This window comes from Hyla sarda, chromosome 1 (genome assembly GCF_029499605.1).
Source record: "Hyla sarda isolate aHylSar1 chromosome 1, aHylSar1.hap1, whole genome shotgun sequence".
Lineage (NCBI taxonomy): Eukaryota > Metazoa > Chordata > Amphibia > Anura > Hylidae > Hyla > Hyla sarda.
In genome coordinates this window covers 428,015,354-428,029,169 of record NC_079189.1, presented here as the reverse complement: position 1 = coordinate 428,029,169, position 13,816 = coordinate 428,015,354, and the positions used below count along the sequence as shown (strand labels likewise).

The 13,816-nt window shown below is 43.3% G+C and overlaps 1 protein-coding gene across 1 annotated transcript in view; it reads right to left on the bottom strand.

Moving 5' to 3' along the window:
* LOC130309111 (solute carrier family 2, facilitated glucose transporter member 11-like) overlaps positions 1-13,816 on the bottom strand; it is an 87,913-nt gene that overhangs the window by 50,068 nt on the left and 24,029 nt on the right. The window lies entirely within an intron of this gene.

Sequence of the window (13,816 nt, the reverse complement as noted above, 5' to 3'; positions counted from 1 at the left end):
TCCAGCACTTTCTCACTATATAATGCCTCAGTACAGCTTGAGAAAGGGCTAAAACATTGCTCAATGTTTACAACCTAATATGCCTAACAAAAACAGTTGTTCATTTATGACAATTAATAAATGTTGAGAACTTTTGCATTACCACTCAACCCACAATGTGCAATCTCCATGTTTATTGAGTCTTTAGACATAACAGAAACTCCACATGGAACCTATAAGCTGGTCTGTATAAAGGAATAGTATGACTGAGACACCTCTGTGTGGTGCCCATTGTGAAGGGATGGGGGTCGCTGCCCAGAACCCTCACTAGAACCGTCCATTTCCCATCCAAGTGCTAAGTAAAAAGTAAGACATACAAGTTATGTTTTACTTAGCACTTTAAGGGTATGTTCACACTGAGGAATTGGAGAGGAATTTCCACAAGTAATTCCGCTCGCTTATTCCTCTCCAAATCATTCAGCAGTGAAAAACCCATAGCATGTAATGAAAATTCTGCTCCTCAGTTAACACTGAGGAATTTCCGCTAGCGGAGTTCCGTCACTGAATTCCGTTCCGCATGAAGAATGAACATGTTCTTTCTTCATGCGGAATTCACGTCGTAACTCCATAGAAGTCAATGTAATTTTTTTTTTCAGGCCGCCACACTTCCGCGCAAATTCCGCGGAATTCACGCAATTTTTTTTTACAATGTCTAGTTTACTATGCTGCACTGAACTCCGCACTGATTTCTGTGCAGAATCCGCACGGAATTCCACGCAGATTCAGCGCAAATTCCCCACAGATTCCGCGCAGATTCTGCACAGAAAAAACTGTAATTTCTGAGTGGATTTGTTCAGCGCAAATTCCGCTCAGATATTTGTCAGTGTGAACGTACCCTAATAGATGGGAATTAGAGGCTACTAGTAATAACTGCACAGTGAACACTGGGGGTTATTTATCATTGTGTTCTATTGCTTTTTTTGGCTCTCAGCAATTAGCACAATTTTTTTTTATTTTTGAGAAATTCAGTGGTCACAAATTTATTTATTATTATGTTTTTTATTTTTGGGGCAAATGTTGCCGCAATTGGCAAATAAAAAAAATAAATAAATAAACGCAAATCGAGAGAGACAGAGAGACAATAAGGTAGAGCATAAGAACGTTTAAAGACATAGTAAGTTAAACATAAAAAAAATGGGCAAATGAAAAGTAAAGCAGTTAGTTGCCCATGAAACAATCAGATACATTTTTTAAAGGTACAAAAAAAAGCAATGGTAAAGATGTAATAAACAATAAGATTGCTAGCAATGGTCAAAATCTAACAATTTCATATGCCCAAGTTTAAAAAACAATATCCGTCAAAGTGATGATAGCAAAATAAAAAAAAGTGAAAGATAAAAAATAAAAATCTGTTCAACTAAAACCTACATCTCTCGAACAATACATTTTTTTTTTCCTGGCTTGCGACAAGGTAAACCACTATTCAAATGTGACACTTTTTGCAGACCTTCTTTTAGACGTTAATTTGCCTTAAAATTTTAAGTAAACATATAAGGACAAACACACAGACAAACAAGCTCCTCAAAAACAGGGTAGACATGATCTGAAAGCAGCGATAAAAATGATCTAGGTGCAGATCTGCGTGAAATTGATAAATCTGCAACAATATGATAAATTTGGAGCAGCACTGCCAAAAAAACACATCTAGCCAAGACCATTATTAATAAATAACCCCCACTGTGCCCCCATATAGTAGTTAGGCCCCCACTGGCGTCCACCTAGTATTAGACTCCCACACTCTGCCCCATATAGCATTTGGCCAGATGCTGTGCGGCAGCATGCGGGGAGTTGTGCATAATGCATACTTTCCCGCCTTATAACTTGCGATCGTCTCATGTCTAAGGAGTGAGACCTGGTGCAAGGAAAGCTTTCGACACGTCTTCATGATGCACTTACAGTTGGAAAGCAGGAATACAGGACAGGTATGATCTAAGAGAAGGCCATGGCAACCCCCCCCCCCCCCCCATGACTCTATTGATTATAAATAATTAGATATGAGTAGAATATTATAGATTATTTAGCTAGACAAAAGCAAATAATTATTTTGTGTAAACTGCTTCTAAAGTTTGTTAGTGAACAAAGATATTACAGTAAAACCTCTTTGAGAAGGCCACCGCCTATCTAGATCAGTTATATATTATGCATAATAGCCATGTCCCTAGAAGACCACCAAATAGCAAGCATCAAACAACGTTTTCCAGTTAAATGTGTCTGTTATTAGATTGCTTCTTATAAAGAGTGGCAAAAGCTTCTTTCTCCCATCTTATGTTACATAGAAAGGGGAATGACTAAACCTCAACTTTTAATATTTATGAAGCTAAGACACATATATTATTCATGCAGAAATATTGATAATTGGTCAAGGATGCTGATGCTGATCCTATTGCCAATATGACGTACTAAATACATACAGTTAAGAAATCATTAAATCAAAACTGTCTAGCAATCACCATTTCATGAACCTGCTTATGTTGCGGCTCGGGTCAAAACATATGGTAATATACGTACAATGCCCTGCCCTACGTGTTTCAGTCAAATATCAATGACCTCATCAGGGGCTATATACATTTCTATGCACTTGTACTCATATCCACCAGTTTTATTAGTAGGTGTCATGAAACAGGATGCAACATATAGTGTGAGACCGCCGATACAGTTGCGGTCCCACAGTTACTAATAAAGATTCTGTTAGATTCAATAAAGACACTGTTGACAGTACGTCCGGTGGTTCATGCAAGGAAAAACAAAACATACAGTACACTATCAGCCCGTAGTTTATGCTGGGAGTAATGCCTGTAAGGAGAGAAAGGACGGCTCACTTACATATCCGGCGTCCTGACCTTGTCTCGATGTGCGTGCCCCTAGTGGCAGGGAGCCGTGCAGTTCCGTCGGCTACCAGCGCACATGTGAGACCAGACAAGCGTCTGACATCATATACGCTTCCGGGATCAGTGGGCGGCGCCGTGCGAACGCTGCCTCATCCCATCCTGACGCATGGATCAGGAGGCAGGCCCGCTGGCTGACAGTGTCATCATGTGCAGTGGAGGTGCAGCCAGTTAACTCCCACTGTCCCGGATTGTATATTGTCTGAATGCATAATAGCAATTTAGAGCAGTAATGGCTTTAAGTGACTAAACTCTAATGCACTCCCATATGTTAACCAGAGGCAAAAGGTGTATAAGATCGGTATTGGGACATGGAATGAACTGATTAACAAGCAATTATAATCCACACTAAGTTTATGCAGTCCAGAATGTGCTTAGGTATAGATATGTACATATAGTTCTGCAGCACATCCTGCTTGCATATACATGCATGTATGCAGTTATTTACATAGTGCATGCTTTAAATGGCAAGTGAGGGTGAAAGAGTAACCCCCACATGTCACATTAGAGAAAACCAGCAGGCTTGGTACCCAGGACAAAACTAGGAGAGAGATATGGGGGGGGGGGACAATTAATATAATTGGAATTATAGGGTGAGAGGAGCTGTGTTCCAAAAGTGACAAAACAGAAGGGAAATAGTGTAGCCCTAGAGAGTGGGTGGAAATTAGATATTATGGGCCTATTGGGCCTGATATGTCCCCTAGGTCACCCTGGATAGACCCTAATCCTAGGCGGTCCCGCACAGAAACCTAACCTAGAAATCCCTAGTAGTCCCTGACTAGAGGGTGGACTAATTCAAGGGTCGACTACGACCCCCCCCCTAACTACCTGACCAACACCCTCAGATGGTCCCCCTCGATTGTCACAGAAAACTTGTGAAACACAGCTGCTCATTCATACCCTTCGGTGTGACCGTGTCGAGTTGGTATATCCACCTGGCCTCACGTTGTAACAGAATTCTGTCCATGTCTCCCCCATGTGTAGAGGGCTTAATCTGCTCAATGCCCGCAAACCTAATCTGGCTAGTGTCCCCTCCATGTTGTTCATTTATATGTTGCGCCACTACCGTGTCTCGACAATTTCTAATGTCACCTATGTGTTAGAGTACTCTTTTACGCAGCTCACGGATAGTCTTCCCTACGTATCGGAGGTTACATGAGCACTCGGCCACATAGATGACAGCCCTCGAGCTGCAGTTGATCAATCCCTTGATGTTATATATGGGTGCAGGTGGGGGCAATTTAAAGCTCTTAGTCTTCCTCATGAAGGTACATGCACTGCAGTGGCCACATTTGTATGGGGCCATGGTTCAATTACTCTCCAACCAGGTTCCTGGTGTACGTAGCACTGGGAGATGACTGTGTGATAACCTGGGGGTGTAGGGTATGGGGAGTGTAGCTGTGCGGTTATTAAAGGGTGCTTGTTAACCCTTGCTATTTGTGACGCCAGGGTGAGGGCTCCTCAGTAATGCTTGTCCTACCGCCACCCTTCCCAAGAGTGATAGGGAAGTAGATAATAATAGAATGTCCACAACCGGAGAGTTTTCTTAAATAGGTATAACTTTTACTGAAGATTTTCTGCAAGCTTCAATAACGTAACAGTCTCTGTGCATACAACTGCTTTCTTTGGAGATTGACAAAGGTTGGGACTTTAGCAAGTTTGAGTCTTTCAGGTATTATGCGCTGTTCCGCTGGATTTAGGGGATTAGTTGCGGTCCAGTAGTCACGGTAGCTTTAGCGGTGGTAGTTTAGAACTCACGGTTTTAGTTCAGCTGAGGCTGGTAGGTTTTTCAGGCCTAGCGTGTCTTTGCAAGTTGCGCAGATCCGTCCTGCTAGTCCGGCATCCACGAGAGCAGCAACCCAAGAGAGCGATAATTGGCTACAGCTCCCTTATATGGGCAGGGGCTGGACTAGTGCTAATTGGTCCATACTTCACCATTACAAAGGATTGTGGGCAACACGTGACCCAAGGACCTCCAAAGGTCCTCCAACATACCATTGAGGAGATTAACATGGTCACATGAGCTAAGGTCCTGCGACGCTAAACAAGGTAAGTACTATACATTATATTAGATATATATTATTATTAAATAGAGAAACAACAGTGCTTCAGCTCACCCCAGGTGCGCACGGATAGGGCGTGGACCTCGCCCAAAATTAGCAGCAAGAAGAGAGAGGAGTCCAGCGTCCGACAACTCAGAGGATGATATTTATTTCACCAGATGGTCATAACAGGAACACAAGGTATTATTATTAAATATATACATGTATTAACATTAAAGAATTAGAATTAAGGAGAGGCGACTAGGGGCTGTCCCACCTGAGGGACCCTACCTGAACGTAGTTACTCTGACTTTGGGGACCTCTACACTAGGTTTGGTATGCAATATGGTACCGGGACACCACAACTGCTCATGACTCTATTCCCGATACTTCTCCCTTTTTTGTACGTTATTTAGGGATAGTCCCTGATCAAAGGGCCCAGGTCTTTATCCATTTGAAGAATGCTCCAGTATCTCTGTAATATCTGCCTGACCGGACCTGACATGTTATCAAATGTCCCTATCACCCTGCACTGCATTGTTTCAGTGTTTTGTTGTTTGGATGTCAGGAGATTACTCCTGGGAGTGGATCAGGCATTCTTAAAGGCTGGGGTCAGAACCCGATCAGGGTAGCCTCTCTCCTTAAATCTTGCCCTGAGGTCACCAGCCTGAATATTAAAGGTTTTCTTACTCGAACAGTTTCTCCTGAGGCGTAAATATTGCCCTTTGGGGATCCCCTTTTTGAGGGGCCCTGGGTGGCAACTTTCCCACCTCAGGAGGCTGTTCGTGGATGTTGGCTTTCTGAATACATTGGTCGCTAAACCTCCCTGTTCATCCTTGGAGATGGTAATATCCAGGAAGTCCAGGGATCTCTCGTTCATAGTGAATGTAAACTTCAGACCTAGATTGTTAGTGTTAATAGAGAGCATAAATTCCCTAAAATCATCAGATGTTCCTGTCCATAATATAAAGACGTCATCTATGTAACGTGGCCAAAGGGGGACCATGTCACTCAACCTCTCTCTAACATTGACAAACGCCACCATAGATTCCCACCAGCTAAGATAGATGTTTGCGTATGCAGGCGCACAGGGACTGCCCCTTTTAGCTGGTGGTAGTGGCATCCATCGAAGAGAAAATAGTTATGGCTGAGTATAAACTCAAGGAGGTGATTTTGCATGTAGGTCCCCATTGTAGATAGATAATGTTCGACAGCCCTTAAATCTTTTTAAATCCCACACAGTAGCGTATTGTCATCAGTTTCAATACCGTCCAATTTGGACAACAGGTCCATGGTATCACTCTTATAGGACGGCAATGAAGTGACAAATTGTCTGAGCAACCTGTCTACATACACCCCCACATTCTGTGTGATGCTACCAATGCCGGACACAATGGGGCGCCCCTTCAAGGGGGTTAGCTCCTTGTGTATTTTCGGCAATGCGTAGAACGTGGGGGTGATGGGCGCCACTGGATTAAGGAACTCAAACTCTTTGTCACTGATGAGCTTGTCTGCTCTCGCATTCTCAAGGATCATTGTCAATGTTTGTTTGTAGGCACTCCTGGGGTCAGCTAGTAAAATTTCCTAAGATCCTATAACCATATCCTTGTATTGTTCCCGACCCATAACAACAATATTTCCCCCCTTATCAGAGGGTGTTATGACCCAATTGTTGTTTTTCTCCAGTTCTTTGATGGCTAGTCTGTGACAATCGAGGGGGACCATCTGAGGGTGTTGGTCAGGTAGTTAGGGGGGGTCGTAGTCGACCCTTGAATTAGCCCACCCTTGAGTCAGGGACTACTAGGGATTTCTAGGCTAGGTTCCTGTGCGGGACCGGCCTTTTTAGGGCGGCCACTCCGCCTAGGTTTAGGGTCTATCCAGGGTGACCTAGGGGACATATCAGGCCCAATAGGCCCATAATATCTAATTTCCACCCAGCCTCTAGGGCTACACTATTTCCCCTCTGTTTTGTCACTTTTGGAACACAGCTCCTCTCACCCTATAATTCCAATTATATTAATTGCCCCCCCCACATCTCTCTCCTAGTTTTGTCCTGGGTACCAAGCCTGCTGGTTTTCTCTAATGTGACATGTGGGGGTTACTCTTTCACCCTCACTTGCCATTTAAAGCATGCACTATGTAAATAACTGCATACATGCATGTATATGCAAGCAGGATGTGCTGCAGAACTATATGTACATATCTATACCTAAGCACATTCTGGACTGCATAAACTTAGTGTGGATTATAATTGCTTGTTAGTCAGTTCATTCCATGTCCCAATACTGATCTTACACACATTTTGCCTCTGGTTAACATATGGGAGTGCATTACAGTTTACCATAACTGGTATAGACCAGTATATGGAGGGTTAAATTTGTTTATTTATTTTCAATAGATTCCCTTTTGGGAATCCAAAAAGACCCTAATTTCCCATATACTACTTATTGTAAATTAAAACTCCCCTAAGCTTTATTATATACTACACACTTTTATATTAAAATCAAATAGCGCTGTTTGCTCCATTTGCTCTTTTTTATGAAATGAATTCCTGATGCCGACTTCTCTGCTGCTTGAGTACTTGTTGTTTATGAATGAACAACCATGTATGCCTGCAAGTCACACAAGGTTAAATAATAGGAGCAGCAGCGCTATCGTAATTTAAAATATCCACTCTGCCCCCCTCAACATGTTTCACTTCGACGTAGCGTTATCAAGAAGTAGCGGGCCTGCTACCTCTTGATAACGCTACGTCGTAGCGAAACATGTTGAGGGGGGCAGAGTGGATATTTTAAATTACGATAGCGCTGCTGCTCCTATTATTTAACCTTGTTTGACCTACAGGCATACAAGGTTGTTCATTCATAAACAACAAGTACTCAAGCAGCAGAGAAGTCTGCATCAGGAGTTCATTTCATATGGGCTGTCTCCGTACTTGGAGAAATTGTGTTACAAATTTTGGGGGGATTTTTCTCCTTTTACCCCTTATGAAAAGGTAAAGTTGGGGTCTACACCAGCCTGTTAGTGTAAAAAAAAGAAATCTTACACGAACAGGCTGGTGTTGCCCCATACTTTTAATTTTCACAAGCGGTTAAAGGAAAAAAAGCCCCCCAAAATTTGTAACGCAATTTCTCCTGAGTACAGAACTACCCCATGTGTGGGCTTAAAGTGCTCTGCGGGCACACAACATGGCTCAGGAGTGAGAGCATGCCATGTACATTTGAGGTCTAAATTGGTGATTTGCACAGGGGTGGCTGATTTTACAGCGGCTCTGACAAAAGCAAAACAATAAATACCTAGATGTGACCCCATTTTGGAAACTACACCCCTCACGGAATGTTACAAGGGGTATAGGGAGCCTTAACACCCCCACAGGTTTTTGACAAATTTTTGTTAAAGTTGGATTTTTTGTTAAAGTTGACATGTTTTTACTTTTGTAAGACATCCAACCAAATTCTCTCACCAAAAGCTCAATGGCGCTCCTTCTCTTTTGAGCACTTTACATCCACATATGGGGTATTTCCATACTCAGAAGAAATGGGGTTAACAATTTGGGGAGGATTTTTCTCCAATTAACCCTTGTAAAAATGAAAAATTAGGGGTAACACTAGCCTTTTAGTGAAAAAAATTACATTTTTCATTTTCACGTCCAACTTTAGCGGAGCTTTGTCAAGCACCTGTGGGGTCTTAAGGCTCACTGTACCCATTGTTTCATTCCTTGAGGGGTTTAGTTTCCAAAATAGTTTGCCATGTGTTTTTTTTTTTTTTTGCTGTTCTGGCACCATAGGTGCTTCCTGAATGCGACATGCCCCCAAAAAACTATTTCAGCAAAATTTGCTTTCCAAAAGCCAAAAAACTCACTCTCCAAAATCCCATTGTCGCTCCTTCCTTGCTGAGGCCTCTAGTGCACCCACAGAACACTTCACATACACATATGAGGTATTTCCTTACTTGAGAGAAATTTGGTTACAAATTTTGGGGGGCTTTTTTTTGAAAATTTTGCGAAAAATTGGAATATTGCTGCTGAACTTTGAAGCCCTCTGATGTCTTCCAAAAATAAAAATATAACAACTTTATGATGAAAATATAAAGTAGACATATTGTATATGTGAATCAATATATAATTTATTTGGACTATCCATTTTCCTTACAATCAGAGAGTTTCAAAGTTAGAAAAATGCTACATTTTCAAAATTTTCATGAAATTTGGGGATTTTTCACCAAGAAAGGATGCAAGTAATGACGAAAATTTACCACTATGTTAAAGTAGAATATGACATGAAAAAACTATCTCAGAATAATCGGTAAAAGCATCCCAGAGTTATTAATGCATAAAATGACAGTGGTCAGAATTGCAAAAAAGGGCTCAGTCCTTAAGGTGAAAAAGGGCTCAATCCTTAAGGGGTTAAGCAATACAGACTTTGGTTGCAGAGGGATGGGCAGAGTGGAAACTGGGGAGCTTAATGCCTTGCTGGGAGTTGTAGTGGCTGTTGAATGCAGCTTTAAGGTTTGTAGCAGCACACACTGACTTAACCCCTTCCCGACCCATGACATACATGTACGTCATGGACGGGAAGGTTTTCCCGACCTGTGACGTACATGTACGTCATGTACATACCGGCCACCGCTGAAAGTACAGCGCCGCACCTGGTAAGATGGTGGCTATCACTGATAGCCAGTCATCTTGTGTCAGGACCCAGGGGGGTTTCGTCGACCTCTCCCTCCCCTACCACGATCGTTGCCATCAGTTAGTCAAATCTGACTAGCCGATGACAGTGTATCGCGGGAAAAATCCTGTTACCCTGCCCGGTAACAGGGATTTTCGGTGGTGTTTGGCACTGTAAAACACAGCACCAATCATCATCGATGTTTACATTAGGTGGCTCCTTGTTGCTTTGGCTGCGATTGGATGGTCCAGGGTGACCAAGCCAATGGCAGCCAAATCACTAAAATGGAAATAATAAACACAGCTCTGCTCACCTTCATTCTGTTTCCATTCAGTGAGCAGAGCGGTGTATGTCATAATCTCTCCGTAAAAAGTGATCCCATCCGTGACCCAGTGATCCCCTCTGTGACCCAGTGATCCCATCTGTGCTGTGATCCACTCTGTGTCGTCATCCCCTCCGTGCCGTCATCCCCCCCGTGTCCCCAGTGTCCCTTACCAAAAGTTTGTCCCCCATCTGTCCAGGTCCAGCTGCTGTGGCTGCGGCTCTCTTCACTTTCGTGAAAACCTGTGATTTATTTTTTTTCCCTGGGGGAGCTGTTGTACAGCTAACAGCTAGTTAGCTGTACAACAGCTCCCCCTACAGTCATAAGCCTACCACTACAATGTTTTGTAGAGCAGCATTTTTTAATTTTTTACATTTCTGTTATAAAAAAAGTTAAAAAAAATTATATAAAAAGAAGAAAAAAACGTATATCTAAAAAAAAAAATTTGTGTTATAGGCAGTTGGTTTCTGTTTAAAAAAAATAAAATAAATATATATATAAAACTCAACGTGTGTATGTGTGTATGTATGTATGTTCCACAAAAACGTCCAAACGGCTAAAGATATTAACATGAAACTTGGCACACATGTTACTTATATGTCAACAACAAACATAGGATAGGTGATTTAACCCTTACTCACCCCCATTTGCCAGGGGCGGGGTTTATGTTTAAAGTCCCATACAAGTCAATGGGAAATATATGTTACTGTATAACTTCCAAACGGCTGGAGATATTTCGATAATACTTGGTCACATGTTACTTATATGTCCACTTAAAATATAGGATACTTAATTTAACCCTTAACTACCCCCATTTGTGAGGGTCGGGGTTTTTGTTTAAAGTCCCATGCAAATCAATGGGAAATGTATGTTCCCACATAACTTCCGTACGGCTGGAGATATTTCAATACCTGGTACACATATTACGGGTCGGGATATGAGGACGGGATGGGAGGTCCTGATAGGAGGTCGAGATTGGAAGTCGGGATAGGAGGACGGGATAGGAGGACGAGATATGAGGTCGGGGTAGGAGGTCGGGATATGAGGTTGGGATAGGAGGACGGGATAGGAGGTCTGGATAGGATGTCGAGATAGGAGGATGGGATAGGAGGTCGAGATAGGAGGTCGAGATAGGAGGTCGAGATAGGAGGACTGGATAGGAGGACGGGATAGGAGGACGGGATAGAAGGATGGGATAGGAGGACGGGATAGGAGGTCGAGATAGGAGGTCAAGATATGAGGACTGGATAGGAGGTCGAGATAGGAGGTCGAGATAGAAGGACGGGATAGGAGGTCGGGATAGGAGGTCAAGATAGGAGGTTGAGATAGGAGGTCAAAATAGGAGGATAGGAAAGGAGGACGGGATAGGAGGACGTGATAGGAGGACGGAATAGGAGGTCGAGATAGGAGGTCGGGATAGGAGGTCAGGATATGAGGACGGGATATGGGGTTGGGATATGACAACAATATATGAGGATGGGATATGAAGTCAAAAGCTTCCTCCTTTGTTTATTTTCCTCCCCAACAAGGGTTAGGAAGGAAAAACCGGGCAACGCCGGGTACTCAGCTAGTATATATATATATATATATATATATATATAGACCTTAGATTCCTGAAATAGGCAGGGCTTTAGGGACGTTTAGTAACATGAATAAATCTAATATTTCTCAGACCCCTTACACTTGTTAAATCACAAAATACACCCCAACCCAAATTTGAAACACAAAAAATGTCCCGACCAACCCGCTCATCGCAAAGGGTGTTCATGGTAGAAGAGGCTCATGACATTCTTGCATCTGATACGGAGACTGCCAGTGATGCAGAAGAGGAATACACCCCATTCCTCTTGCCGTCCTCCTCCTCATCCTCCTCCAGTAGTGATGAGGAACCACGACAAAGACGTCACAGGACACTGCCTGAGCCATCACCCAAACCAAGTGACCCTGTGTGGACCCCAGTCCCAGAAAAAGATGAGGCCCAGATTCCTGAGTACATGGCCAGCTGAGGAATCCTATTCAGTACAGATGGCTTTACTGAAATTGAGTATTGAAAAAAAAAATAATTCGGATGAATTGGTCAACATAATTGTACAACAGACCAATTTATATACCCAACAATTTTTGACCCAGAACCCCACTTCATCATATTCAAACTGGACCCCTGTCACTTCTGATGAAATTATGACATTTTGGGGCCTTGTTTTCCACATGGGCATAGTGAAAAAGCCGGAAATGAGGCAGTATTGGAGTGCGGACATTCTGTACCATACCCCACTGTACAGCAACAATATGCTTCGCAAAAGATTTGAGGTAATCCTCAAATTCCTCCACTACAGTGACAATACCCAACGCCCACCCCCAAATGACCCCTCTTTTGATCGCCTCTATAAACTTCTGCCAATAATTGACCATTTCAGTGCCAAGTTCTTAGATGCATACATCCCAGAAAAGGATATTTGTGTGGATGAATCCCTAGTCCACTTCAAAGTCCGGCTTAAATTCCATCAGTACCTGCCCAAAAAGAGGGTCAGGTACTGAATTAAATTGTACAAGCGGTTCAAAATCATCTTGGGGTACACTCATAAATTTTCAGTGTATGAAGGGAAAGACAGCATTATTGCGCCCCCCGAATGCCCCCCCCCTCTCTTGGAGTAAGTGGGAAAATTGTCTGGGACATGGTGTACCTGGTTTTAGACAAAGGTTATCACCTTTACATGGACAATTTTTATTCAAGCCTGCCTCTCTTTCAGTGCTTTGCTGCCACCTGTGGCACTGTTCACAAGAACCAGCGAGGCCTCCCCAAACCAACCACTGCCAAGAGGTAAGAGCAGGGCACTTTGCAGCAATAACCTCTTGCTGCTAAAATATAAAGACAAAAGAGATCTCCTTATATTGACATCCATCCATGGCAGCGGCTCCACCACTGTCCCTGTACTAGGCACAAGTTACACTGTCTCCAAGCCAGATTGCATTCTGGATTATAACAAATACATGGGAAGGGTGGACTTATCCGATCAAGTCCTCAAGCCGTACAGTGCCATGAGAAAAATGAAGGCCTGGTACGAAAAGCTTGTGTTGCACATTGTGCAGATGGCACTGTACAATGCATACGTGCTATCACGTAATGCAGGTGGGACAGGGACATTTCTTGAGTTTCAAGAAATTGTTATTAAGGCCCTGATTTTTGGACACCGAGAGGAGGAGTGCCTATCCAAAGGAAAGGGGATAAGATGTCAGATCGCCGGGGTCCCGCTGCTGGAGACCCCCGGGATCTACCATGCGGCACCCACCTTTAGCAGATTCCGGAACCGCTGGAGGTTCTCAGGCTGAGTCCATCTCGACCACGAGGACGGAAGATCGTGACGTCACGACTCTGCCCCCGTGTGACGTCACACTCCGCCCCTCAATGCAAGTCTATGGGAGGGGGTGTGACAGCGGGACCCCGGCGATCTGACATCTTATCCCCTATCCTTTGGATAGGGGATAAGATGTCTAGGGGCGGAGCACCCCTTTAACTTGACTGGCTGAATAAAGTAGAGATTCGTTTACCGCCAGGCTTTGACGATTCACCTGTGCACCGGGGTATTTTCTTTTTGTGTGGAATTTAGTAGACTTCTTTTCCCTAGACTCCTCCTCAGCTTGCTAGCTGGGACACTCTTCTCTTCACTGCAGCTCACACTCCAACAACTTCTCCTCACTAACTGAAATCTCCTCCCTCCTATGTTTTGGGGTCTACCATTGGGTGTCAGGGTCACCTGGTCCCTCTACCACAACCCCTTAAATGTACAGAGTATAGATTAACACATATGATGACATAACATGGCACAGCAATAAATCACATTATCACAGGTCAGACAATAG